Source organism: Pteronotus mesoamericanus, unplaced genomic scaffold (assembly GCF_021234165.1).
Source record: "Pteronotus mesoamericanus isolate MK-2021 breed Mesoamerican mustached bat unplaced genomic scaffold, CSHL_Meso_final scaffold_54, whole genome shotgun sequence".
In the NCBI taxonomy this organism is placed as follows: domain Eukaryota; kingdom Metazoa; phylum Chordata; class Mammalia; order Chiroptera; family Mormoopidae; genus Pteronotus; species Pteronotus mesoamericanus.
The window spans coordinates 15,305,462-15,312,139 of record NW_026555321.1 but is presented as its reverse complement, the minus strand read 5'-3'; the positions used below and the strand labels follow the sequence as shown (position 1 = coordinate 15,312,139).

At 35.6% G+C, this 6,678-nt stretch overlaps 1 non-coding gene across 1 annotated transcript; it reads right to left on the bottom strand.

The window, feature by feature from the left end:
* Positions 1-1,028: 1,028 nt before the first annotated feature.
* Positions 1,029-1,121, bottom strand: LOC129061109 (small nucleolar RNA SNORA64/SNORA10 family). Its single transcript, XR_008528078.1, has one exon. It is a non-coding gene; the product is annotated as a small nucleolar RNA SNORA64/SNORA10 family (small nucleolar RNA).
* Positions 1,122-6,678: the final 5,557 nt, after the last annotated feature.

The window sequence follows — 6,678 nt, the reverse complement described above, 5'->3', positions numbered from 1 at the left end:
ATTTTATTGTCTCTATAATTGTCTTTTCAAGAATGTGATGTAGTTGAAATCATACAGTACGTAGCTGTTTTAGATTGGTTTCTTTCACTGTGCACTATGTATTTAAGATTCCTCCATGCTTTTTGATGGCTTGATAAATCATTCTCTTTCATTGTTGAATAATATCCCACTGTGTTGCTATACCAAAGTTTGTTTATCCATTCACTTATTAAATGACAATTGACTAGTTGCTTCTAATTTTTGGATGATATCACATTCCTTCCTTCTGTCCTTCAGTGCAAATTACATTAGTAAATAGAAAAGGTAACAGTGGGCAACATTATAATTTGGTCTTGAATTTAAAAGGAAGGGCTATACATACTTCATTCAAATACAAATGTTAGCTTTGGGCTTATATATGTCAATCATTCTTCTCCACATTTTTCCAGATTCTTAAAACTGTATATGGTTTAAAAATATATATGTTGTAAAACATCAAAGAAGGGAGATTCTTTCAGGAATCAGCATTTTTTCTCTTTATTCAAATCTTATTTTCAATGTGTAAATAAAGTTTTGTAATGTAAAGTTGTTTTTCTGCACCATTGTACATATTTTTAAGAAAATTTTAAATGCTCATCATTTTAAGGTGATATATAAGTAACCAATTAATCTTTTCCATCATGACTTTGAAAAATATCTAGTTTGCATTGTTAGTTGAACTCAATTGTTTTTGTGTGTGTGTGTATATACGTAGATACATATGTATCTCTGTATACATTATACATAAATTCATACGAAATTTTTCTAGTTACTTTCTCAAGTATTTCAATTAATTCATGCTCTTTTTTCCTTTTAATTCTTGCACTATGGTATTTTTTCAGGTTAGAAACCTAAGAGCACATTTACCGCATAGAATATATACTTTTGAAAGCTTCCAGTTTCTGAAATGAGCTATGTAATGTATCTTTTACTTTGTTCAATGTATTGTTATTTTTTTATGTACAGTATACTTTTATTCTGGCATGGATTCTCTTTTTTTTTTCCTTTGGGTCTGTTGCGCCCCTCCAGGAAAGAATGACCACTGATAGGCCAACCTGAGGTCCTGAGGAGATCCTTTCTCTCTCTCCCCATTACGAAAGTCACACATGGCATGGATTCTTTCATGCAGATACTTTCTTCTATACCTGCATTTCCAGTGTTTTATCACATGAGACTCCAGTATTTAAAAGGTTTTAGGATTTAGTGGTTATACAAGCAAACAGTTGCAGAGTAATAAGTGAATAAATGAAAGGACACAAAATCAGTTTTCCTGAAGAATGTGGTATTCAGCTAATTATCAGTTCCCATTGTTTCCCGTGCTAGCACTGATTTCTAGGACCCTTTATCATTAAAACACTCCTGTCTAAATAAATTGAACTGATACTAATTATGATTTAGATGAAATTAGTAAAACTTTCTACTAGTTTACACATGTTATATTATATGGAATATTCTGCCATCAAATTTAACTCTATATTAACATACTTCTCATTGGCCTGAAATCATAGGAACTCTTACCTCCACATGGTTAAGTGAAATGTATTATGCGATTTCCTGTGTTTCCACAGTCCTAGGACCTAGCAGATCAGATGCTGGAAAAAGCAGTCTTAGTTTCAAGGTTGTCATCTGCTGTGCACAGAGACTGGCAGTCCCAATTCCATCACCCAGAGGCCACACTGATTCTGAAATTTCAAATGCATTCAGAGTGGCTGTGCCTCTCCTGGTTGTTGAAAATAGTCATTGACAGTCAGATAGATGATCACTTTTTAAGCATTTTTTTTCTTTATTCTTTACTTTCTGTATAACTGTCATTGCTCAAAGGAACTAGGAAAACAAAAAGGATGAAGCCAGAGAATGACAATTAGTAACAAGAATGGGGGCTGAGCAATCAGAGCATGACTTTACATGCTGTTGGAAAGGTTATAATGCACTTATGTACCAGGATTATTTTCTGCATATAACAAATAAATTGCATGTCATTGAGTAGAGGTTTCATCTGTTTTATTATTTTTCTCTCCAGCTGCTACATGAACTCATTTCATGTTCATCATAGAACTTAGAGACACTTTCATGTGTCAGGAATAGTACTGGGAATGGAAGAGGGGTAAAGATTCAGAGACAAAAGAAAGAAAGTGGAAATCACACTCAGGATTCAGAGAATTCTGATAGTGCAAACCAATATAGAGGAGGGTGTGGAGGGGGCTGGGAAATTAAGCGTTGGAACCCAATCTGAGACGAAACTTCCTCCTGTGCCTAAACGCCTTGTGTAGACAGGATGGAAGTGGCTCGTTTGAGTGAGGAAAGTAAAGCAGAGAATGATGTGCAGAATTTTGGTTGGTGTCCACAGGCTCTAGAATGGTATCATGGCTGTGATATAAAATGTATTATGATACTGTTTCAATTGGATTAAGGAGTCTAGAGTGAGTTCAGCATTCCCTGTAGCCTGCTGTGTTTGTCTATAACACAGGCCTAGGAGTTGTGAAATTTCAAGTGCTAGAGATGTCATGTTGGATATGAGCATCAAAAGTTTTTGTGGTTTACGTTGGTGTGGAATGGATGGACACATCCCTTTGGGGTGGCAGTGACAAAACTATAGCAATGAAGGAAGAAGCCCTCCCAAACATGTGTCTTCTAAGCTCATCTCTATGTATCTCTGATCTCAGTCACACGCTGGTACTCATGGACCCTAGGGCTGAATGTCTGTGAGAAGACCTCCCTGGGGTGAGACTGCCTTACTTGTTCCTAAATAATAAAGCCTAGACAAAAGGACACCAACCTGGTGACTTCAGGGGACCATCAAATACCCAGTGGAGAACACTCAAGCATGGGCAATACTTTCTTGGCATCATGTGAACTTCTTCACTGAACCAAACATGGCCTAGAAATTCCATTTCTTGGCATTTAAGTTTAATTTTTTAAAATTGGTTCCCTGGTGGAGTTTTGTTGTGGTTTTTTTTGAATCACAGTTGCTACAGAAATACTCAAACCAGAGATCCACATGAGGATATATTTACCAATTAATCCCAGCAGGAGATCTGCAGTGTAAGCTCTCATAGATGTATGCCTTGAACATGGTGAGCATCCAGGTAGACATACTAATGGCCCTCCTTCTATCACAGGCTATGCTTAGTTGGTGTAACTACCCTGAAAACTACAGAAATAGCTCCAGGTTGGGGAACTGTGGGATTGCAGGATGAGCCCTAGACTAGACTAGTTCTCTACTAGCAGATTGAGTGGATATTCCTATCTCTTGAGCAATGCAACCTGTCTCACCACAAATTGCATATGGGTGCCCTCCATGTATTTGCCATCGCCTGCAATGGGCCTACTTCATAGGTACCAACATGGGGAAGAAACAGGTACATTCGTGGGATTTTTTTTTTCTCTTTCTTTGGACAGGGATGTGCCATATCTTCATGTTCATGCAACCAAATCACACATTTCTGTCCTTCACAGGGGATGGGATCAAGTCCCTAGCTTCTCAGATGCCTGATAGTTCAGAAAACTCAGAGGCTAACAATAATACCAGTAAGATAATACTGTAAGATAATAAAAATAATAATGTTATTGAGAGTTTACTATGTTCCAAGCGCTGTGCCAGGAGTTTTACACATATCTTTCTTATTCTCACAAAAATGCCATGGAGTACTATTATACTTTGGGGAACATGAGATGTAGAGAGGTAAAGTAAGTTTCCTGATGTGACATGGCTAGTATGTAGTAGAAAGGAATTGAGATTTAGTTCTGTCAGATACCAAAGCCCATACTCATAAACATGCTCAGAAAATACACACACACTCACTTTACATATACATATGTATGTGTACATGAATACATATAACATACACAAGAAAGATTATTCTCTGATTTTGCAAAGCTCTCTAGTTGTCTACTAAATACCCATTCTTCCCTTCTCCCTTACTATGTCAATTATTATCATAGTAATATGTCAATTATTCCAAATAAAAATCTTGATTTCCCAGCCATTCTTGCCACTATAGGTTTTCCTGTGACCCAGTTCTGGCCAATGAGACCTAATTGGGAATGTAATCAAATTTTCTGATGAGTTTTTCCCTCTCCTAATATTGATGCTGCATCTTCCTCTTTCTTGTTCCCATTCTCTTTTAAGCTAAGCTATGGACTTGATGCTTGGAGATGCAGAAGCCATCTAAAGGCAATGAGAGGGCATCCACATCTTTAGGAGGCTAGAGAGGAAGACGGAAGCAACAAGAGTCCTTGATGGCACCAGAGTCCTACTGAATGATTTCTGGACTTTGTGTGGGGAAAAAGAAATCCCTTATTTGATTAAGCCATTCTTTGAGAGATTTTCTTCTGCCTTCAGCAGAGTACATTCCTAACTGGTATAAATATTACTGAACACTTATTTTAGCCCTCAGACCTCAAATTTTGTGACTTAAAAACTCTTTTTCCCTAAGACTTAGTGTAACAGGGTCTTCCTTGATAGTAGACACCCCTAGGCTGAGACAGTAACCCTCCTAAGCATCAAAATGTTTGCATATGCCTCTCATCATGGTGAAAACATCCACATAATTATACACCAGAAAATACCATGTCCCAAGCACATAACAGCTTTGGTGCTGCAACCTAATTAGTTAAACTAAATTACTGGAGGGACAGACAGTGTGATAGCTCCTGCTACTCTCCAGCCAATTTGTACATTTTCCAAGAATTTCTGTAGATATTATTATCACCCACACACCTGCTGCTATGTAGACAGGAGAACAAGCCAAAAACAGTGAAGAAGCAAAACTTAATATTTTTTTAAAAAATGGGTACAGTCCCAAAGTACAGGATAAAATCAAGCCTTTAAATAAGAGGGCCAGTGTGGCTGGTTACTAACCAGATTCTAAGCTAATAGAAATGTCCAAATTCATGTAAGGAAAAAAAATTTCAAGTAATTTCTTTGTGTCCTCTTTTTTCGCTTATATTTTCTGCACAATGGAAAGAACATTTCAAAGGATTATTTCTTTTCCTCTTATTTCAACTAACTCAGATGTGACTTAACATACATCAACATTTTTGCCCAAAACTTATTTTAAACTTCTTTACTCTAAACCACACAGACAAAAAGTAGTAGGTAGTAGAGAAGAAATGTTGATATTAAATATAACCTTTGGGATGTGAACATTGAAAATTCATTTTTTAAATCTCTTCCTACCAACTATTATGGATATTTCCATAGTAAGAAACACAAAAACATGTTCATGTAAGAGAAAGACTCAGACATCAAACCCTCTAGAAAAGAGATTTATTTATTTAAAAAAAAATTGGCAAAACTGAGACTTCAGAAAGATTAGCTTGTCAAATAAAAAATACAACATAAATTTAAAAGGAAAAAACTGAAAATAACTAAGGTTACATAGTTGCATTAACCTATTCATAATAACAAACAATTTTCTCAGAATGCTCAAAGGAAATGCTCAGTTTCATTTGTTTTAAAGACCAGAACTAGACAGGGTGACCTTGTTATTTTTGGTTTATCTTATTCTGAGACATCAGGTATATCTTGATTTTTAATGGCGGGAGAACAAATTGTTAACTTTTGCTTCCACATTGGCCACAATTGACATAGCTAGGATGGCCCTAGACAGTAGTTTTGTCACCTGGGTAACCTGCAGGATAATGAAAATACCTTATGTCTGACTCGGAATCTATGTCATTGATAAAATACTTATTACTATACATGTTTCATGGAAGGAAATGTTATAGGGAAGGCATTTTAATGAGCTCAGACACTTATTTATTTATTCCACATATGTGAGAATCCTACAGTATTTCTCTTTTTCTAAGTTATTTTACTTAGCATAATGCCCTCAAGCATCATCCTTGTTACAGATGTCAGGATTTCATTCTTTCTGTGTCCAAGTGTATGAATGATTTGTGGAGAAATAAAATCAGAAAATATATCTATTATAACTTAATAATCATCTCAAAACATACAGAAAATACATTTAATAAAATATAACACTCAATTGTCATATTTAGCAAACATGATTAAATTAAAATTCTGCTTCAAACAACCTACTGAATGATAAAATTTTACAACCATTTTCATTAAGCTGGCATTCGTAAGAGGATATCAGATATCACTGACACTCTTTAACATGGTAGCTGAGTCTCTGCCTAATATGATAAGTCAAGATAATAATAAGGATAAAAAAAAGTATGGTAAAAGGGAGTTGTTTGGTCTTTCTCTATATTTTTACAATGAGCATGTATTTATATATTTTTCATAATTAATTTTAAAAATAATAACCTTTATTTAAAATAATATCTCAGAATTTCTATTTTTTAACATTTTTTTCTTTTTGTCATGTTTATTCTATGACAATTGTCTCCATTTTTCTCCCTTTGCCCTCCTCCACCCATCCCACCCTGCCCCCAGATCCCACAGTCAATTCCCACTCCATTGTCCATGTCCATGGGTCATTCATGCATGTTCTTTATCTAGTCCCTTCTCCTTCTTTCCACTATTGTGCTCCTTCCCCATCCCCTCTGGTCACTTTCAATCTGCTCCATGTCTCGATGCCTGTGGTTTATTTTGTTCATTAGTTTATTTTGTTAAATAGATTCCACTTATAGGTGAGATCATATGGTATTTGTCTTTCACTAAGTGGCTTATTTCACTTAGCATAATAT